This window comes from Schistocerca americana, chromosome 5, assembly GCF_021461395.2.
Source record: "Schistocerca americana isolate TAMUIC-IGC-003095 chromosome 5, iqSchAmer2.1, whole genome shotgun sequence".
In the NCBI taxonomy this organism is placed as follows: Eukaryota; Metazoa; Arthropoda; class Insecta; order Orthoptera; family Acrididae; genus Schistocerca; species Schistocerca americana.
The window spans coordinates 332,966,071-332,990,311 of NC_060123.1; positions in this window are offsets into that span (position 1 = coordinate 332,966,071).

Genomic DNA, 24,241 nt, shown 5'->3' on the forward strand with positions numbered 1-24,241 from the left:
TTCTTTTGAAGATATCACTGTGACTCTACCTTCGAATAAAGTGTGCACAAAGAGAACCTCCATGTATCTAGTACAGCTGTGGGTTGCTTTGTTACCTTGTCTTCTTCCATAAATAGCTGCAAAAAATCCTTCGTCACTAACTCGTATGTAATGCCTCGTCTGCCTTCCTCAGAACAACGTGATTCACTAACCATCAGAATAATATCCTATTTCACATAATATACCATAATTCCATCATAATATAGCATAACTACACCACAATAAACCATAATAACATCATAAGCCCCACACGGCAATCCTAAAACAAAATTCTTCATAATTTTCCATATCTATACCACAATTATTTGCTAGTTTCGTCATATGTATGCATACAACTCTGAAATTATCACTCTTCAAAATAGTTCCTAAATAGCAGAACAATCTTCAGCCAGAAATCTTCCTAGTTGAACTGCTGTCCATCAGAAATACCTTTCCTAATTCAGAACCACTCATACACAGTCTCTCATTCAAAATTACGCCAGCAGTTATACCTCTCGAATTTATGACCTATTTCACAAAATATGTACCTACAGAAAAGGTCATCTAATGCACTTTCCTCAAAAATAGCACAGTGCTCTGTCTGCTAAAGGTAAAGCAAAATGTACATCATAAGTTACTATAAGACACAAGAAACTTTATTGTATGTGCAAATCATCTTCCTGAAGAAAAAAAGATTTTCTTAGAATCTCAAAATCAAGTCTACTCTGCTATACAGAGATTATAAAAGAAAAGTTCCAGACTCGTGAGATAAGATAACAGTAGTTCAATCAGATACTTCACCAATAAACTCAGAATAATATCAGCTGAATACAAATTGGTCATAGATGGCCTACCATTCCATACTGATATAGTGCAAACATAGATGCAAAAAAGTTGTCTATTTCCATAGTACTATCACCTTGTCTGAAGACTATGCTTAGCAAATTCAAAGTGCTTTTCTTCATACAACACAAATCATAGATCATCACTATTTCCTTATTAAGCAGATTGACAGTAAGAAATACATTAACAGGTATAAAGATTAGTTGAAGTGCTTGAAACAGTGCAGAAGGTTAAAGTAAGAAAATGCACTGCAACAGCTGGGCTCTTATGCTCGCCACGGCATACGTTTACCAAAGTACAGTAAACCTGTAGAGTACTACAGCTTGTACACTTCGATATTCGATACATTATGCGGACCTCGTGATTTATGTGTGCGTATGGTTTCAAGTATCACAGCATACTGCGAATTCGCAGTATGCAAAAGGACCTTCATAAGTCAAGAAAAACTTGCTACTTAAAGACTTTCTTTTATGAGACAAACGATGCGATTTGAGCAAAACTCTCTCACCTGCCTGCAAATTCTTAATGTTCACCCGTGGATTCTGTAGCTTCTTCCTTTTCTCTGCGGCTTTCAAAACAATCTTTTTTCTGAACTGATTGATGAGTTTTCTCTCGTACCATAATTCGCATTCCAGTCACTGTGGCTGCAAACTTACCACGTCCACAAGAGAAGTGATTAGAATTTCCAAAATTAGTGCGTTCATTGTGATTTCCGACGTAACAATTATTGAATCTACTGGTACCGATATCACGACCAATCTTCTCTCCGATATTGGCAATCTGTTGCTGTTACTTTCTTACGTCACGTTTATTTTACTGATTAATCGTCATTTTTCCTTCTTTAAAAAGTTTCAGACACTGAAATTCTTCAGTATTAGAGAACGGAACTGGTTGAGTACCGTCTGACCCATTTTGTCTGAATCATTGTTTGTTTGCGTCACTCTGTCGACACGTTTTGCAACAGTCATCAAATGATTGTGCGTTTTTGAAACTTCAGTGTTAGTCTGTAACTATATGCACTCGAACGTTTGTGCCGACTCCTCTATTTTGAATTCTTGTTGTGACGTCTGTTGTCTAACTCAACAATATCAGCAGACAATACATGGTCACGTCTGGATTCAAGTGTATTAATATCAGAGTTGCATACCTATGTTAGGAACCATTCTAAAATATCCTCAAATTTACGATTTAAATTATCATTAATTTCATTCCGATACAATTTGAAGTTCTCTTCCTGTTTGCTACTAGACTCTTCGATGTCGCATCGAAGTTCGTCTTTAAATTTTTTAATCTCATTATTTCGTTACTGGATTTTCTAAACCATTCATTGTTGGATTTTCTCATCTCATCAGGTTGAGCTAGTATTAATTGTGTAATATTGTTATTCAAAGAGGGGAAAACAAAATTACTTTGCTCTGTAGAAATTGATGCAATACCTGAATCATCGTGACAAAATCGGATTACGTCACAATATTTTGATGCCTGAATTGCGTGTAGTTCCCTGCACTTCATCCCACAGAACTGGAAAATAATGGCCTGCACTCTTGTTATTCACAGGATCGTTTGAAACTTCTTTGACTTCATTATCCTGATAACAATTGTCTACACCATGCCTCAAATTTTCCGAACTTCATATGAAGCTACTTCTACCATCTTGTCCATTCCTGCTGTGCTCTAGTTTTCATGGTCGTTGTAGCAGTAAAGAAAATAATACAAAATGCAAACTACTATCTTACACAAAACTGTTAACATTACAGTTACAAAATGAAAACTGGGCTAGAAAATTGCTGAAATGAAGTTTGAATCAATGCGAAGCAACGCACAAGGAACTAAAATGCTATGCAACAACTACTGACCAAGTACTATTGCATAAAATAATACAAATGCATTAGCGAGACGGAGCATCTGTAACTGCGAAATCGTCTAACGAAACGAAATCCTGGCAAGGTCACCAGATGAAACCGATTCGTAATTGTTTGTTCTGCTTAAAGACGTATGGAAATGTGTGACGCTGCATCTCTGGCAATAATACAATTCTGATTGAGAACAAAAAGAAACAGAACTTAAGTATTCTTCCTACAAATCAAAATAAATCAGTTCTCAAGTATATGACCGTACGTTTTAATATATCCTCTAACAACTGTTCTGCAATGCTCATGTACGCTACAGACAACTTACCTCATCTTGTCGCTGATCAGCAACATGCTAAAAACATTTCAAAATGACTACTGCGATCCACGCACACTGCAATGCATCGTAATAATAATTGATGAAACTACTGCCACATTTTTTTATGTACAGAAATTGAATGATCAGGATGGGTTGGGTCAACTAGCCTTAAACGGTGTAAAAAAATTAAAGAAACCAGTAAAAATGCTTCAAATGGCTCTGAGCAGTATGGGACTTAATTTCTGAGGTCATCAGTCCCCTAGAACTTAGAACTACCTAAACCTAACTAACCTAAGGACATCACACACATCAATGCCCGAGGCAGGATTCGAGTCTGCGACCATAGCAAATCAGTAAAGACTTTAATTTACTACACTACTGGCCATTAACATTGCTACATCACGAAGATGACGTGCTACAGACGCGAAATTTAGCCGACAGGAAGAAGATGCTGTGATATCCAAATGATTAGCTTTTCAGAGCATTCACACAAGGTTGGCGCCGGTGGCGATACCTACAACGTGCTAACATGAGGAAAGTATCTAACCGATTTCTCATACACAAACAGAAGTTGACCGGAGTAGTCTGGTGAAACGTTGAAACTTCCTCGCAGATTAAAACTGTGTGCCCGACCGAGACTCGAACTCGGGACCTTTGCCTTTCGCGGGCAAGTGCTCTACCATCTGAGCTACAGGAGCACGACTCACGCCCGGTACTCACAGCTTTACTTCTGCTGGTACCTCGTCTCCTACCTTCCAAACTTTACAGAAGCTCTCCTGCAGGAGAAGACGATCTTCATTGTGAGGGGTGACAGCTATGCAGGGTCGACTGGGCAGTGGCTTGTCATGAACACCCTTTACACCACCTAGAAAAAGCCGTACCCATCGCCTCACATTTAGCAAGCGCCGATGGATTTCAATCGGCGCAATTTATTCAGCAATGAGGTATTCAGTCTCCGTAATTGGTCTGTAGCCTCTGCTGTCCAGGTGCTTCCACAAAAATCCAGTCCAGGTCGCTGCACACGCAGTAGCACTTCTTTCCAGTATAAGATATTTACTCTAACCAGTAGCAAACATTCCGTGAAACGGAGAAGCCAAGGAGCTCGCAGTAACAGCAGCGCTAAACAAAATCCAAACTGCACACCTCCCCCAATTACACCGACCAGAGCGTGTCTACAGGAAACTACTACCAACTAAGGAGACGATGCTGATCTAAAGCAATAGCAGACGCAAGATACGACACATGAAACCAATCAACTCAACAGGCACGATGTACCTTCAATAGCTGGGTATCTGACTTTTGCGTCAGCGTGCCCGTACCCTTTTGTAATACCATTCCTATCAAACAGATAGTTAACCAGATCGTGGGGAACCAAGGTGGGCGAACGACGTGGCCGCGGACGCCAGTCATTAACACCTCGCCCTAACCTGTACACCACTGGCCGTTAAAATTGCTACGCCACGAAGATGACGTGCTACAGACGGGAAATTTAGCCGACAGGAAGAAGATGCTGTGGTATCCAAATGATTAGCTTTTCAGAGCATTCACACAAGGTTGGCGCCGGTGGCGACACCTACAACGTGCTGGCACGAGGAAAGTTTCTAACCGATTTCTCATACGCAAACAGCAGTTGATCGGCGTTGCTTGGTGAAACTTTGTTGTGATGCTTCGTGTAAGGAGGAGAAATGCGAACTATCACGTTTCCGACTTTGATAAAGGTCGGATTGTAGCCTATCGCGATTGCGGTTTATCGTATCGCGACATTGCTGCTCGCATTGGTCGAGATCCAATGACTGTTAGCAGAATATGGAATCGGTGGGTTCAGGAGGGCAACACGGAACGCCGTGCTCGATCCCAGCGGCCTCGTATCACTAGCTGTCGGGATGACAGGCATCTTATCCACACGGCTGTAACGGATCGTGCAGCCACGTCTCGATCACTGAGTCAACAGATGGGGACGTTTGCAAGACAACAACCATCTGAACGAACAGTTCGACGACGTTTGCAGCAGCACGGAGACCATGGCTGCGGTTACGATTGACGCCGCATCACAGACAGAAGCGCCTGCGATGGTGTACTCAACGACGAACCTGGGTACACCAATGGTAAAACATCATTTTTTCGGATGAATCCAGGTTCTGTTTACAGCATCAAGATGGTCGCATCCGTGTTTGGCGACATCGCGGTGAACGCACATTGAAAGCGTGTATTCGTCATCGCCATACTGGCGTATCACCCGGCGTGATGGTATGGGGTGCCGTTGGTTACACGTCTCTATCACCTCTTGTTCGCATTGACGGCACTTTGAACAGTGCACGTTACATTTCAGATGTGTTACGACCCGTGGCTGTACCCCTCATTCGATCCCTGCGAGACCCTACATTTCAGCAGAATAATGCACGACCGCATGTTGCAGGTCATGTACGGGCCTTTCTGGATACAGAAAATGTTCGACTGCTGCCCTGGCCAGCACAGTCTCCAGATCTCTCACCCATTGAAAACGTCTGGTCAATGTTGGCCGAACAACTGGCTCGTCACAATACGGCAGTCACTACTCTTGATGAACTGTGGTATTGTGTTGAAGCTGCATGGGTAGCTGTACCTGTACACGCCATCCAAGCTCTGTTTGACTCATCGCCCAGGCGTATGAAGGCCGTATTACGGCCAGAGGTGGTTGTTCTGGGTACTGATTTCTCAGGATCTAGGCACCCAAATTACGTGAAAATGTAATCACATGTCAGTTTTAGTGTAATATATTTGTCCAATGAATATCCGTTTGTCATCTGCATTTCTTCTTGGTGTAGCAATTTTAATGGCCAGTAGTGTACTTTCCCTTCGATGTTTCTTAATATGTCATTCGCCTTCTTCATTGATAGAGTGTGGTGGTTATCCAATATAAGCCTCCCCAGTTCTGATGAACTGAGCTAGTGTTTAGTCTCTAGCTCAGTGTTGACTAGACAGATCCCTAGTCTTCGTTTCGCAATTTATCCGTCATGTTTTCTGCACGCTCTAAGCACCACATGTATTGAATTTTACCTCACTTTAACCTAGATTCGTGGAGGTTCAACCTGTGTAAATGGATCATATGGCGGCCCATGTGGTCTGCTACTCGCATGTCTCTGAGACTCTAATGGTGTCGCAGGCATGTAAGGCAGAGGTCGGGTCAATGGCTTGCCTGAGACATGGATAAGTGCTTTAAATGTGTCGTCTACGTATGTATCCTTCATGATGTACACGAGTGTATGCACATATGTGTGTGTGTGTGTGTGTGTGTGTGTGTGTGTGTGTGTGTGTGTGTGTGTGTGTGTTATCTTTCTTATCTTTCTTACATCACAGTAAAGCGCTTTGTAATCACATATGATTTGTACTCCATCATTACACGTAGTGTTTGTTTTGCTGTTATCTCCCGATATAATCTTGTTATCAGCTAAGCAAGTCATCCTGAGTTTCCAGTTAACAGGTGTTCTTTACATTCACGTGAATAACATTTGATTCCTTTGCACGATAATTTCCAAACAAGTATGTTAAAGATTCGACTTCGTTTGATATTTCACCGTTGAATTTATAGAAACTTGAGGTCGGATCGAAATGTGCCTGAGGGCGCTAAAAATCAAAACTCACAGCTACAAATATTTTACTGCCTTTTTACCTCCTAATTTAAACTTCTGAAATTCAAATACGAGTTGTTGGTCAGAGTATGACACATACTTGCGAATTATTTAGGCTCTGCCTAGTTAGAGCTAGCAGATAAATTTGCTACTAGCCGATTTCACAACATAAGTTTCACTGCTCTCTGTCAGATTTCTTCGCTCCTTGACGATTAGAACTCGCCATTGACAGTTAACACAGTGTATTTCTCCCTACAGTATTCAATTTCAATTTAGAGGTACACACTGGAGAAGAATTTTTTTCATAATAGTTTAGGAATTAGTTTCTGTTATCGGTGCAAAGTACCCTCTGCGATGAACATACATTATAGATGGTCATTGTGATGCAACTCGTCACTTTAATTTAAGGAATGCAAACTCAACTGCATGTGTGTCTGCGAATCATGTATATGTTAAGGAAGACAGCGAAAAATACCTTAAGGTGAACAAAACATTGCATTTTTCTCTGAGGTTTCGAAAATTAGTGTGAGTGACAGTTCACAAACCACAACTGGTTTATGATCATTATCCCACATTCTCGACTAATTCCAAATACCACTGATGTAGTGCCCATGCTGATTAGCCGCATTACTCATTTGGGTCCGACAGAAGCGTCCTAGGGTAGTCTGCATGGCTGTGGTTACCAATATGTCTGAATGGCGTAATGGTCGGCACATCTTCCTAATAAGCAGGAGACACAGGTTCAAATCCCGATCCAGTTGTATTTTCAACTTGCCCCCTTCATGTAAATCAATGACCACTGGCAGTTTATGTGTTTAATTCCCTTTTTTCTTGATTCGTAGTGGGTGCAGTATCAAAATGGAATCTGTTCTTTCAAACGTAATACGGAGTTTCCAGCCGAGTCCGGTCGATAAAAAAGAGCGGCATTTTGACGAGATGAACTCTCACCTGATGTTGGTGAATTTTCTCCACAAGGTAATTGGAGTGTATCTGAACATCTTGCATTTTCGAACCTCTCATTCGACTAGAAACCAAAGACTTTTTTATTGATTTGGTTCGCCGAGAGAAGTAACACAGTCACCTAAGAGAAAAGCAGTATCTTTTTAAGTCCTCAACTGATACTCCACACTATAGTTACATTTAGGAAGGAAGTAATTCTGCAGATACTTTCATGTTAATGTGTTAAATATTCAGGACAATGCTTCAAGTTGCCCTTCCCTTCCTTAAATGAACTGCATTGTTTCTTTTCAGCATTTGGAGAAGGGAGCCATTCGTGACAACTGATAAGATGGCGCAAAATCCACAAAAACAAGAAACTTCCTGGCAGATTAAAACTCTGTGTCAGACCGCGACTCGAACTCGGGGTCTTTGCAGTATCCTTTCTTCCAGGAGTGCTAGTTTTGTAAGATCTGCAGGAGAGCTTCTGCGAAGCTTGGAAGGTAGGAGACGAGGTACCGGCGGAATTGAACCTGTGAGTACGGGTCGTAAGTCGTGCTTGGGTAGCTCGGAATATAGAGAACTTGCCCACGAAAGGCAAAGGTCTCGAGTTCGAATCTAGGTCCGGCACACGGTTTTAATCTGTTAGAATGTCTCCTATCAGCACACACTCCACTTCAGAGTGTAAATTTCGTTCTGGAGACAGACAACATGTTGGTTTCGCAGTATCATTCTTTAAATAATACTGCTTTAGATAGTACGCTTTGTACTTCAGGTGTAATGCAAAAAACGACATTAACGATGTTCATTTTTTTTAAGTGAATGATGTAATGTAGCCGTTATCTTTGTCAGGCCCACACTGAGCGCCAACTAGTTCACAAACCTCTCGTCCATTCAGCTGCTTTAATGATTAACATGGTAGCACACCGCCGAAGTTGAACCAACAAGATCCAGTTCATAGGGTTGGGAGCACATAACATTAATGTAAAATTCGTATAGGGAAACACATTTATTAAAACAAAGAAATACATCATTAATACGTATTTTCTACGCAAAACTCACTAAACAATCACCCATTATCAGACCGCTTTCTCTGAGTGAAAGTATAATTTTGTTTTATTTATTCCATGTGGATCGTTGTGTATGTAGCGATATATAGGGTGTAGCGAGTAAAAGTGCAAATGTTTTTATTGGTGACTGAGGTCGGTACACTGATCAGTATTACATCACTGTTTACGTAATTTTCAGACTAATAATAATAGCTATTACAAGTCGTATGTTTGTAGGTTGGTTAGTTCTTCGAAGTACATGTAGCAGGAGCAAGTCATTACCGCTTATTTTCTTCTGGGCAGCAGGTCAGGTACTCAAATGCTGACCCATGGACGCAAAATTGTTGTTTATATTGAGAGGCGTAGTCCACTTCGTGGTGCAGTTACAACCAAGCAGAAAAATCCGATAGTAAATTACATGACGTGTTTGAGGGAAGACTGTTGGACGTTGAGAAAAAACAACCAACACACTGGTGCTTGCACATACTACGGTTGTTGTTGTGGTTTTCAGTCCTGAGACTGGTTTCATGCAGCTCTCCATGCTACCCTACCCTGTGCAAGCTTCTTCATCTCCAACTACTTACTGCAACCTACATCCTTCTGAATCTGCTTAGTGTATTCATCTCTTGGTCTCCCACTACGATTTTTACCCTCCACGCTGCCCTCCAATGCTAAATTTGTGATCCCTTGATACCTCAGAACATGTCCTACCAACCGGTCCTTCTTCTTGTCAAGTTGTACCACAAATTCGTCTTCTCCCCAATTCAATTCAATACCTCCTCATTAGTTATGTGATCCACCCACATAATTTTCAGCATTCTTCTGTAGCACCACATTTCGAAACCTTCTATTCTCTTTTTGTCCAAACTATTTATCGTCCATGTTTCACTTCCATACATGGCTACACTCCATACAAATACTTTCAGAAACGACTTCCAGACACTTAAATCTGTACTCGATGTTAACAAATTTCTCTTCTTCAGAAACGCTTTCCTTGTCATTGCCAGTCTACATTTCATATCCTCTCTACCTCGACCATCATCAGCTATTTTGCTCCCCAATTAGCAAAACTCATTTACTACTTTAAGTGTCTCATTTCCAAATCTAATTCCCTCAGCATCTCCCCTTCTTAATTCGACTACATTCCATTATCCTCGTTTTGCTTTTGTTGATGTTCATCTTATATCCTCCTTTCAAGACACTGTCCATTGCGTTCAACCGCTCTTCCAAGTCCTTTGCTGTCTCTGACGGAATTACAATGCCATCGGCGAACCTCAAAGTTTTTATTTCTTCTCCATGGATTTTAATAGCTACTCCAAACTTTTCTTTTGTTTCCTTTATTACTTGCTCAATATACAGATTGAATAACATCGGGGATAGGCTACAACCCTGTCTCACTCCCTTCCCAACCACTGCTTCCCTTTCATACCTCTCGACTCTTATAACTGCCATCTGGTTCCTGTACAAATTGTAAATAGCCTTTTGCTCTCTGTGTTTTACCCCTGCCACCTTTAGAATTTGAAAGAGAGTATTCCAGTCAACATTGTCAAAAGCTTTCTCTAAGTCTACAAATGCTAGAAACGTAGGTTTGCCTTTCCTTAATCTTTCTTCTAAGATAAGGCGTAAGGTCAGTATTGCCTCACGTGTTCCAATATTTCTACGGAATCCAAAATAATATTCCATTCGTCTGTAAAGAATTCGCGTTAGTGTTTAGCTGCTGTGACTTATTAAACTGATAGTTCGGTAATTTTCTCATCTGTCAACACCTGCTTTCTTTGGGATTGGAATTATTATATTCTTCTTGAAGTCTGAGAGTATTTTGCCTGTCTCATACATCTTGCTCACCAGATGGTAGAGTTTTGTCAGGACTGGCTCTCCCAAGGCCGTCAGTAGTTCTAATGGATTGTTGTCTACTCCTGGGGCCTTGTTTCGACTTAGGTCTTTCAGTGCTCTGTCAAACTCTTCATGCAGTATTGTATCTCCCATTAAGTCTTCATGTACATCCTCTTCCATTTCCATAATATTGTCCTCAAGTACATCGCCCTTGTATAGACCCTCTATGTACTCCTTCCACCTTTCTGCTTTCCCTTGTTTGCTTAGAACTGAGTTTCCATCTGAGCTCTTGATATTCATACAAGTGGTTCTCTTTTCTCCAAAGGTCTCTTTAATTTTCCTGAAGGCAGTATCTATCTTACCCCTAGTGAGACAAGTCTCTACATATTTACATTTGTCCTCTAGCCATGCCTGCTTAGCCATTTTGCACTTCCTGTCGATCTCATTTTTGAGATGTTTGTATTCCTTTTTGCTGCTTCATTTATTGCATTTTTATATTTTCTCCTTTCATCAATTAAATTCAATATTTCTTCTGTTACCCAAGGATTTCTATTAGCCCTCGTCCTTTTACCTACTTGATCCTCTTCTGGCTTCACTACTTCGTCCCTCAGAGCTACCCATTCTTCTTCTACTGTATTTCTTTCCCCAATTCCTGTCAATTGTTCCCTTATGCTCTCCCCGAAACTCTCTACAACCTCTGGTTTAGTCAGTTTATCCATCTCCCATCTCCTTAAATTCCCACCTTTTTGCAGTTTCTTCAGTTTTAATCTACAGTTCATAACCAACATATTGTGGTCAGAGTCCACATCTGCCCCTGGAAATGTCTTACAATTTAAAACCTGGTTCCTAAATTTCCGTCTTACCATTATATAATCTATTTGATACCTTCTAGTATCTCGAGAATTCTTCCATGTATACAACCTTCTTTTATGATTCTTGAACCAAGTGTTAGCTATGATTAAGTTATGCTCTGTGCAAAATCCTACAAGGCGGCTTCCTCTTTCATTTCTTACACCCAATCCATATGCACCTACTACGTTTCCTTCTCTCCCTTTTCCTACTGTCGAATTCCAGTCACCCATGACTATTAAATTTTCGTCTCCCTTCACTACCTGAATAATTTCTTTTATCTCATCATGCAGTTCATCAATTTCTTCTTCATCTGCAGAGCTAGTTGGCATATAAACTTGTACTACTGTAGTAGGCGTGGGGCTCGTATCTATCTTGGCCACAAAAATGCGTTCACTATGCTGTTTGTAGGAGCTTACCCACATTCCTATTTTCCTATTCATTATTAAACCTACTCCTACATTACCCCTATTTGATTTTGTAATTATAACCCTGTATTCACCTGGCCAGAAGTCTTGCTCCTCCTGCCACCGAACTTCACTAATTCCCACGATATGTAACTTTAACCTATCCACTTCCCTTTCTAAATTTTCTAACCTACCTGCCTGATTAAGGGATCTGACATTCCACGCTCCGATCCGTAGAACGCCAGTTTTATTTCTCCTGATAACAACGTCCTCCTGAGTAGTCCCTGCCCGGAGATCCGAATGGGGGACTATTTTACCTCCGGAATATTTTACCCAAGAGGATGTCATCATCATTTAACCATACCGTGAAGCTGCATGCCCTCGGGAAAAATTACGGCTATAGTTTCCCCTTGCTTTTAGCCGTTGGCAGTACCAGCACAGCAAGTCCGTTTTGGTTAGTGTTACAAGGCCAGATCAGCCAATCATCCAGACTGTTGCCCCTGCAACTACTCAAAAGGCTGCTGCCCCTCTTCAGGAACCGCACGTTTGTCTGGCCTCTTAAAAGATACCCCTCCGTTGTGGTTGCACCTACGGTACGGCCATCTGTATCGCTGAGGCACGCAAGCCTCCCCACCAACGGCAAGGTCCATGGTTCATGGGGGTGCCAAGGTACCACATGTAAAAATATCTCCACGTACAGCCTTTGGATGCTGTCGATGAGCCAGCGAGGTCCAGCAACTGGCTAAGGTAAGTGCATGCATTTCACACAAATTGACAGGTCAACTATGACTGATACCGTTCAGGTAATAACGTGACATATTGTCTTCTCTGTTTGTCGGCCTCTTTTTCATGAAGTTGCAGATGTACAATTTTGATAGGTGGACGAACAGAAAGTTTGAAGTAAACAACAACAAAAAACGTGAGTAACGATAAGAATTAATACTGTTTAGAGACGTACGTTATAGCATGCGAACTTTTTATGGTCTTATCAAACAAAGTTGTAAGAGTAAAAAACCCTATAGTTACAGTGACAACTGAAGGTGCTTCACAATAAACCTAAATGCGTTGGGTCTTAATAATATTGTCATTACTGCTGCAAAAGACGGTATTTAATCTGTGCAACTTGTTAATAACATATCTTCTGTATCTCCTCTTCTGTACCTTCAGGGAAACCAGTTTTGTGCCATTGATCAGAGATAATATGTTTATCCGCCAGTGATGGATTATTCAAGAGTTTTATTTGATGCTATAGTTGTAGTTATTGTTTGACATTCTGCCATCTCCTGAGTCGCTGCACGAGGTTGGCATTCAGACACTGACCTATCGTAAACACTAGCTTCGTTTCCGCCACTATGAATCTTGTGCACTGAGTTAAAAACAAAAGGTAGATTAGTGTTTTGTGCCCCGTTAATGCTGAGGTCTTCCAGGGACTGAGTAAAAGACCGGTTTAGGGGATGGTGGGGCAGGAAATCACTAGGGCCGTTGTAAAGGAGCTACCCTGGCACTCACCTTAAATGCCTTAAGGTAATCGTGGAAAATCCAAATTTGGATTGTCAGATAGCGATCTTAATCGGTGCCCTCCAGCAGACGGGCTCATTTGTGGGAAAACAAGTGAATTTGATCGTTTCGATAGTACGGAGAGGTGGAAAGTGTGGTATCCCGTCTTCCCTCCTCCCCTCTGCTAGCCTGAGAATGTAAACTGTCGAACTATACCTACAGCTAGATATTGTGCAACATCATATTAAAAACACACAGTTATTAACAGAATGCAAATTGTAAATTAAATTGGAGAGAAGTATCTAAAAGTACCTGAGCCCGACTTTGGCAGAAATTAATGTCATAGCTTTTGCAAAAATCGATATTCTTTTAGAATCTCGAGATATTAAAACCACAAACTTAAAATTTTGATAGAAGATGTGTTAGTTTATAAAAACATTCCTCTGAAGTTTCCATTCCGATACTTTTATTATTTTCCGAGTTTTTCATGAAAACATAAATATTACTACAGAACAAGGAAAAAAGTCATAGGCCTAGGTCATCTACCACTTACAGAAAAGTTAGGAAGTAGAAATTCCAGTTCCATGTTGCTATTGTATAATATATGTAACACTGCGTGGAACAGAGGTGAGAACGCAGCAGGTTCGGAGGAGAAGGACTATGAATACTTACATTTAAAATATTATATACGTCGAAATTAATTGAATACAGACTCCAAATTTGACGTTCTAGAAACAGTTACGTAATATAGAAAAGAAATAGGCAAGGTGACAATACAATCACAAATGTGAAAGTCAACTGAGTTTGGTGCCGTGCAAGGACGCATTTTGAGAACGCAGTTGCGAATACATGTGCAACTGATTTTTGCACATACCAATCAGTTTCAGAAATAAATTGTCCTCTTTAAGTATGCAGACTGAATTATTTCAATGCATGATTTGAATCTCACTAAAATATAAATTTTAATGAATTATAGATTCTACTAACCGACCTAAATTAAGTTTTTGATTACGTTTTCTTTCATGACGTCTTTATTAAGGCATTGTATTCATTTGTCATTTTGGTCATTAGCTGCACATACTTCCCTTTCGTTTCCGTCAAATTACGTTGGAATTGTACTAGGTGCATGTAATGACAGTCGATTAGACCGTCTACCAAAAGAAGTGGGTGGGCTACACCATATAACTTTTTCTTTATTCATTGAAGTGACTTTTATTTTTGAGCAGGTGAGACATCGTGAGCATTATGTGTTGACATATTTCCTACCGATGTTGTTTTTCCATTATTGTTGTAATATCATTTCACTTCATCTGGTGAAAATTTATCCACTTAAGTTTTCTTTATCGACATGATTTCCACGAGTAAAGCATTGCACAACTGCCAGTGTATAAATTGTAAGTTTTCGATGGACAGGGCGATGTAAAAAGTGTCGATGAGTGATGTGATACATGTTGAATAATTGTCAATATGCAAAGCGGACTATGAGCTATGTAGTCATTAATTACGCTACTTCTTACGCAATAAACTGATAAGTAATTACAGGGAGCTTTATGATGTCCAAATACTTGACATAGTCAAGAATGTGGAAAAGCAATCTCAATTCTAGATATGAAATGTATTAGTCTAAATCGCGAGTTTATAGAATGGTATGACCGGTTTACAAAGTGCTCCCGATCGTCTTCAGTACTAGAAAAGTCAGAAAAAAAATTGTTCATGAAAAATTTTGGCAACAGATAATATTTAAAAAACAGAAAGAAAATAAAGTGATAGAGAGCATATAAAATATCGTTGCAGGGTGCAACACTTCACATGTTATACAATCAAGTACTGAGCTATTAAAACCACTTTGTGTCCTGTCATTCCGATTTTTGAGATAGAAACAAACGTACATCTGCTAGAGGACACCACCATATAAACAATTACATAATTAAATTTATTATTATATTAAAAAAATGTTAAATACACTAAAAATGCTGCCAAATTAACTGGGAGTAGCAAAGGAAATTATCAACTGGAAATAATAAAATGGGGGACTTTGTATGACAATATAAACTAATTGTTCTGATGAGGAGGTTACTAATCGGTAATGGAAGGTGCACCTCAGTAAATTATGAAATTATTTAATAAATAAAACGCAAAGTACAGAAGCATAAAGAGGGAACGTTGCTCCACAGATGGGTTTATTGCAGCTGCCAGGCGTCGCTTCCTTCAAGAGCGCTGTGTCTTGTTCTTGCCCTCAGTCGCCGCCCATGTACCGTGGAAGAGTGCAGAAGAGCTGTGCAGTAGCAGGGTCTCCGTTTTTCATCATCTTAACTCCATCCATGAGAATATTCGATTTACTATGGAACTAGAGAAAGATGGCTGCCTTCCATTACTGGATGTTTTGGTTAAACGGAAGAGTGACGGCTCGGTGGGGACATACTGTTTATCGTAAGCCCACTCACACTAATTTGTACTTGCATTCTTCAAGTTGCCGTCGCCCAACCCAGACCACGAGTGTATTTGAAACCCTTGTGGACAGGGCACATACGGTGTGGGATGCAGATAATTTGCCTAAGGAACTTGCACATTTAATGACGGTGTTCAGAGACAATGGAGACTCTACCCGGCAAATTAACAGGCCTTTCTCAACTAGAGCCAGGAACCGGGAAGTGGATAAAGAGGAGAACGCGCCAACCAAGTTCCTAGCTTTTCTTCCCTTCGTTGGAAATACCCCCTTCAAGATAGCGAGGATTCTTAATAATTTTCATGTGAAAGTGGTTTTTCGTTCGCTTTCTAAGATTTCGGATTTGCTGGGATCGGTGAAGGATGATTTGTTACTGCGGAAGGCGGGAATTTACAAAATACCGTGTCAATATGGTATGGGCTTTATAGGACAGACAACGAGTACAGTGGAAGAACGTTGTGCAGAACATCAACGTTGCACTCGCCTACTGCAACCCAGTAAGTCTGCAGTTACGGAACATTGTATTTCTAATGGACATACAATGGCGTTCGACAAAACTTCGATTTTGGCCACAGCAACAACTTTTTGGGACTCCATTATCAAAGAAACCGTTGAAATTCACAGTGCGGGAAATCTAATGAACCGTGACAGTGGTTACCAATTGAATAACGCATGGAATCTCCTCATCTACGAAATTTGCTCGAGACGAAGACGCCAGAAGACTTCGATAGCTGCGGCCAGCGACAGTACCGAGGGCAGCTGCGTATTGCAGTTCCATCAGCCAAGGTGCTGTCGCTGGGCGGTGTGGCCCTTCTGTCTCCGCGACTGCAACGCATGCGTGGCAGTACTATCACCGCACTATATAGGACAGAGCGGACAACGTCAGTCTTCGTTCGGCTCACCTGAAGATGGCTGGCAGTTGTCCAGCCGAAATATCTTGCAATGAAGTTTACGACGACCGGCGGCAAGCCCGAAATCTTTTTGAGCCGCTTAAGGATTGTCAGCGGCTGTAAGACCCACGGACGTCAGGTGTAACCTGATCAGCAAGTTCCTGACCTATTCTGCAAGCTTATGTTTTACGGCGCCTCAATGACCGCCTGTAGAGATTGGAGGCAACAACACCCTAACCAAGATCCTGCAAGTCACGGCCCCTTCCTTCCCACCTGAGTGGAGTTAAATGTTGTTTTCTTATTTCTGAGAGCTTGTTATTGTAAGAGCATGTATGTGTTACGTGGAGTTCGATTTGTTATATTAATACGCCTACGAATGCTTGAGTGCATTATCATCGGTCAGTGTTATTGATCGCAATTTATGTTCCAGGCCATATGTCGTGAAAGTGTACGAGCATTCCCTGTTGTAAGTTCCGTGGAGGGAATTAAACAGTAATATAATCTGTGTGGGAGGCGAAGGATCTTTGTAGATGAATATGCCAGAGTTACTGCATCAGCAGGCGCAGATATTTTCGCTTCTGAATAATAATAATTTTAAGGAGTATTAACCTTGTAACTTATATCGGTGGCCGTTTGTGAGATTAGTTCAGATTTTCTACCCCTTAGGCATTCTTGTGTGCAGCCTTATTTGCGCAGATTACTGTTCCCTTTTGATGTATGTTGGCAGGGTAGCTTTGAACGGCAGACGACGCTTTCCTGTTCACTGAGCCCGGAGCAGAGTCGTGTTTGCTCGTTGCCGCGGTGGCACTTCCATTGTCGCACGTCTGGATTGGCCAACAATCTGGTACCTCTAACAGTCACATCGGGGCGGCTCAAGTTAAGTAAAGCTGATTGTTTCTACCTCTTAGGCATTCTTGTGTGCAGCCTTATTTGCGCATATTAAGCTGGAACAAGTAGTCTTCTCTATTTGGTGAATTTAATAAGCTCAAGAGGTTTAAGGCATGTTTGGGAAGCCCGAAGTTTCTCCTAACTGTACCTCTTTAACTGCTCGTGTAAACCTTTCACGCTCATTACTACACCTCAGTGCGTTAAGTTTAAAACCTGTTACTTATCAATAAAACCTGTTGAACCTTACCTTAATTCACAGTCATTAGCTAACTCCACTCATTGTGAAACTTGGCTGCTTGTTCCTTGTTGGCTGTGATAGCCGTTTGCTGGAGCTCTCAGCTTACCTTGAATTTTGTACAAATGTGTATTTATTAAAGGTTATTGCTGGTCTGTAGCAATTAGGGTGTACATTTAAATTGCATGTCCTCCTAGCTTGTCTTGAATTCGGCGCAGTTGTATATTTATTAAAAGTCACTGTCAACGTTTCTGCTGGTCTGTACCAGTTGGGAGTCACATTTAAATTCTATGTGTTCCCAACTTATCTTGTATTTCGAGGAATTGTATTTTTATTTAAGGGTCATTTTCCATGTTTCATTGGAGTGTACCGATAGGGATTTATATTTAAATTTTATACCTTCCCATTTTGTATGTCTTGAGAAATTGTGTATTTTATTGCTTAAGGCATTTTAAATTAAGGCTTCTATATTTTTAAGCGGCCTTCCAACAGCTACAGTCAGTGGCGTGACTTGTGATCCTTTCTGTATTTGGATGGGTGTTATCCAATTGTGTAATAGTTACCTAAGTTTGGAAACTGTTAGTACATTTAATGGCTGTCATTGTAATTTATTTTGTTGATAAAATTTTTTGTTGAACCTTCTCGCAGCCACGCTCAGTTGGTGTGATGTCTCCTGTTTTTTGGGAACTGTATACCTCCGGTTTCAAGCCTTGCTCTTAATGCTATAATTTGTTAAAATTTGTTTCTATAATTAATTGAGCCTGTTCAAGTTTCTGACAGTGTGACAGTTGTGATTCTTTTAACTAGTTTTTTTAAAGTGTAATAATAATAATATTGTTGTTAAGTAATAAATCGTATTACATGAAACAACACAAGACAAGAGGTATAGGAGCACCTTGCATGTGTTTTCCTTAAAGCTACCCCAAACATAGTTGTGAGGTATCAATCTGAAAATATCATTTTGAACTGGAATAATAACGCAAGTATAAAAGAAAACCTTATTAAGATTTGCAGACTGCAGGGTTCTTCCCCCAAAAAGTGATGGAAGACGGAAGAACTGTAGGAACGGCACTGACAGACTGCTCCACATAGAATTGGGGCTATGTTTAGACAAATCAGCCACAAAACAGTTGACTTGCAGTAGCTAGAGAAAGTATATGATGTCACGGAACGTGTAATCCGGTATGTAAAGAACGATTAAAAATCTAATAATCATACGTGATTGGAACACTACAGTTTGGGGAGGAAAAGAGACAGAATTATCGGAGAATATGGGAAGAGGAAATGCTTCATCCAGTTGACAAGAACCCATCGACGAGTACTCGTAACACTGCACTTGACTTGTATGTGTGTCACTCATTTGTGTGGCGTGCTCTGCATGGACAGCCACTCCACCCATATCACCGTCAGAAGTTTAACGCCATGCTGCCGGCAGATTTTGTTCCAAGTGTCAGTTTCACCATTGTGTGGACTTTCCTCACTTTCCAAGGCGAATTTTGTTCACCGACGTCGCTCATTTCAACAGGGAAGACGTTCTGGACGCTCGAAATAGCCACATTTGGGAACAAGAAAAGCCGAGTCGCTTGTGCACGAAGATTTCAGCACACTTTCGGTATCAGTGTCTGGGTAGATAAGAGCGATGGTCATGTGAGTGGACCGTACATCCATCCTCCCCACCTGTGTGATGCTAGGTGTTTGATATTCACTTAGCAAGTGCTCGCGAAGTTTTTGGAAGATTGGCGTTAGCAATCGGGACGAATGGTTGTTCCAACATGGAGTGACAGTACATTTTCCAGTTCTCGTTTGAAATCATTTGAACGTAGTCTACGGGGACAGGTGGATCAGTCGACGTGAATCACATGCCTAGATTTAACCCCTTTGGACTTTTTTCTTGTGGGGCCACATGAAGTCTTGTTTACGAGATTCCTGTCCAGTCACAGGAAGATCTGGTTACACGGATCACGGCTGCGGCAGAAGTGATTAACGATACACCATGGATGTTGGACAGAGTTCCTGAGAACTTACTGAGTAGGTACACATTGTGCAACGAACCTGATGGTCGGCGTATCGAACAGCTGTCGTACTATCGCAGTAAAGAGGAGTGAAATCCGTACATATTGTTTTCCTTGTCGTATGGAAACGAACAGTTTCCAGGCATGGGTTCCTATGTAAAACTTGATCTAGTAAATCCCCTCTACAACCTCTATAAGCGCGTAACAAACTGTGAGACACTGTGTACATAATTCCTCTTGTGTGACCTATACAATTATGGGTTTGACTGTACATATACATTGCTGGGACTCATTCATTGGTGACCTCACTGATGATGGTAGTACCATCTGTAAGTGTCAGTCTGAGATATAATTTTTTCAGCATTTTTACTTAGATAAGTAAATAATAAACTAACATTGTAACGCTCTCTGGAGAATAGGTCTCACTTCAGTCAATTAACCTGTGAAGAATTCAGGTGGACACAAAACTCCATTATAAGGTGGATTCAGGCATCTTCTGTGACTTTTTGGAGCACGATATTAGAATGTGACAGCAAAATCATATTGCTGAGCATTAACTAAATGTTAAACATTTTTCAAAATACTTTAAAATAGTACAACACAGCATACGTCCAATTGCATATGTAAAGCTAAGGGATGCAGTCAGTGTTACCTTGGATGTAAGTATAAATTCTAGAGTGTGTTGTTCAGTGACATGCGATAACGAAATAAGTGGGTACTGGAAACGTGGACTTCAGTGATACTGCATATGGATCATAACTTTTAATGTGGTTGAAACAAAACTTTTGGTTGTTAACGTACTTAGTCAGATTTCGACTACTACTCGAAATCTGAGCTCAGTTTTGTGAACAAAGTGTTTAAACTCAGTTATGTAATTTAAAATTCCTCACCTCTCGACTCATGTTGTTGCAAGTTGAGCACTCGAGATAAGCTCACTATGCCAGTGTTTACAGCAGACCCGTGGGAACGAAAGATGAAGTTATAGGTAGCGTACTAAAAATCTTATTGTTCGATCAGTGACATAGAGCCCTGTATTTAAGCAGACGCAGATTATACAGAAGTTTGTTGAAAACAACATTCAGTCAAAACAAGGTATGTGGAACCGGATGTCAACCAGTTTGACTTCGGTTCAGGCACTGCAATACTGAGCTCATCATTGCCGGCACGCAGATCTTCCGTTCCACCTACGCAGTATGCAGTCTACGGCGCAGAAGGTCAAAGATAAGGTGAGGTACTGATTGACGTTGCACATAGGTTGTCAGAAAATTCCAGCGCAGGCAAGTACGATAACAAGAATTAGAAGACGCTTTCAGCTGTCACTCCTCAGTAGTATAATTATCGATGACATCAAAGGGTGGTTTAAAAAATGTAACCGATTTCGTATGTACAAGAATGAAGATAGATACATGGGCTAGGTAAGGAAGCTAAAACTTAAGTGGTGTGATACGAGGGACAATAGGTTGCAGAGGGTAAAGGAAATTGCTGCATTAACGACACATAATGTGTACCCATAGGACCTGTCATTGAAAAAGTATCACGACGATCTCCCTACTGGTAAAAGTTTCATATTAGACCTCCATTTTGATCTCCTGGAGAGGACTACCAAGGAGGAGGTCGCAATAACAAGAATATTGAATAACCAACGGAAGAGTGACATTCCCTGTTTCTCTCTAAGGAGAGAAATGCAAAGACACAGTCTCGTTGTAATGGTGGTCAGTGAAGTGAAATGGAAAAAAGATAAGTATTTCTGTTCAGATTAACATAGAGTAATGCATAACGGGCGTAGGATTCGTTACAAAGAGGGAGATACGGTAGACAGCGAGCAACTATGAACAGGTCTGTGACATGGTTGTTCTCATCAGACTCAATAGCAAACCGATGCTAACGGTACTTCAGATATACACTGAAGAGCGAAAGAAACTGGTACACCTGCCTAATATCGTGTAGGGCCCCCACGAGCACGCAGAAGTGCCGCAACAGGACATAGGATGAACTCGACTGATGTCTGAAGTATATGAAGATTGTATCTGTTCTTTCGGACATTGGTGATCTTGCAGCTCTCGGAGAATGAAATCACAATGAAATCCAGACCTTTAGTTGCTTACAGGGATTGATAAATATCAACAGGGACAGTTGAAAATGTGTACCCCGACCGGGACTCGAAACCGGCATCTCCTGCTTACATGGCAGACGCTCTATCCATCTGAGCCATCGAGGACACACAGGAGAATGCGACTGTAGGGATTTAGCTCTTGCACGCTACCCGTGAGACCCACACTTCCAACTTACTGTCGACTCACAACATTTGTGCTCATTAATCCGCACTGAAGAAGATCATTGGCCGGTAAGCCTCATCTATATGAAGATGATATCTGTTCTTTCGGACATGTCGGGGAACTGTCTCCAGACGTGGTTAGCAAGTTGCAGCTCAATGGCGCATTGCTTCTGCGTCCCCAGTTGCTTAAACTTTCCTGTGACGTCTTCTGCCGGTAGTCAAGAAGCTCTCTGTCCGCCGCCGAAAACCAGACTGACTCCTTCTGGCACCGCTCGCCAGAAGCAAAACTTCGAAAAAAAAAATCATAGACATTACACATGTAGTCTATCTAGAACAGCCGTGAAGGCTCACTAACCATGTACCGTACGTATATGCAGCACATTGTTAATATTATTTCATATAACAGCCACGACTTCCAACCATGTCTTATTTGATAAAATTTTATTGATATACCATATATACCATAATGCACAGTTAGTTAGGATAAATAACTTAGCGCCTTGCAGTATCGATACTCCTTAGTGAAAATCAGTTAGAATAATTAACGGATCCAATACAAACATTTTTAAGAATAGTTTACAGGAAATGACACTGGAAGTTGATGATGATGAACCAGATGCTAACATAAACTTCAATCTACTCCATGATAAATTCATCAAATCATTTGAAAATAGTTTTCCACATAAGCTAACCAGGACACTAAAAGCCATTTAAAAAAACATGGATCCCTTTAGGGTTTAGGGATTAAGTATCTTATGAAAGGCAAGGGGAGGCTAGCGTGCCTCAGTGATACAGATAGCCATACTGTAGGTGCAACCACAACAGAGATGCCAGATAAACATGTGGTTCCTGAAGAGGGGCAGCAGCCTTTTCAGTAGTTACAGGGGCAGCAGTGTGGATGATTGACTGATCTAGTCTCATAACATTAACCAAAATGTCCTTGCTGTGCTGGCACTGCAAACGGTTGAAAGCAAGGAGAAAATACAGGCATAATTTTTCCCAAGAGCATGCAGCTTTACTGTGTTGTAAAAAGATGATGGCGTCCTTTTGGGTAAAATATTCTGTGGGTTAAATAGTCTACCATTCGTATCTCTGAGCGGTGACTACTCAGGAGAACGTCGTTATCAGGAGAAACAAAACTGGCGTTCTAAGGATTGGAGCGTGAACAGTCAGGTCCCTTAATCGGGCAGGTAGGTTAGAAAATTTAAAAAGATAAAAGGGTAGGTTAAAGTTAGATATAGTGGGAATTTGTGAAGTTCGGTGGCAGGAGGAAGAAGATTTCTGGTCAGCTGAATACATGAGTATAAATACAAAGTCAAATAGGGGTAATGCAGGAGTAAGTTTAAAAACGAATAAAAAATAGGAGCATGGGTAAGCTACTACGAACAACACAGTGAACATATTATTGTAGCTAAGATAGACATGAAGCCTACGCCTACCACAGAAGTACAAGTTTATATCCATACTAGCTCCGCAGATGACGAAGAGCTTGCAGAAATGTATGATGAGATAAAAGAAATTATTCAGACAGTGAGGGGAGATGAAAGTTTAACAGTATGGGAGATAGGAATTCGATAGTAGGAAAAGGAAGAGAAGGAAAAGTAGTAGGTGAATATGGAATGGGGGTAAGGAATGAATGAGGAAGCCACCCGGTAGAATTTTGCACAGAGAATAACTTAATCATAGCTAACACATTCTTTAAGAATCATGAAAGAATGTTATGTATGTGCAAGAAGCCTGTAGACACTGGAAGGTTTCCGATAGATTACATAATGGTAAGGCAGATTTTTAGGAACTAGGTCTCAAATTGTAAGACATTTCCAGGGGCAGATGTGGATTCTGACCACAATCTATTGCTTATCAACTGTAGATTAAAACTGAAGAAACTGCAAAAGAGTTGGAATTTAAGAGGATGGGACCTGGATAAACTGAAAGAACCAGAGTTTGCAGAGAGATTCAGAGAGAGCATTAGGGAATGATTGACAAAAACGGGGGAAAGATATACAGTAGAAGAAGAATGGGTAGCTTTGAGAGATGAAATAGTGAAGGGAGCAGAGGATAAAGTAGATAAAAAGACGAAGGCTAGTAGAAATCCTTGGGTAACAGAAGAGATATTGAATTTAATTGATGAAAGGATAACATATAAAAATGCAGTAAAAGCAAGAGGCAGGAAGAGGACGTAGGTGAAGATGAAATGAGAGATATAATACCGCATGAAGAATTTGACAGAACACTGGAAGACCTAAGCCGAAACAAGGCCCCGGGAATAGACAACATTCCATTAGA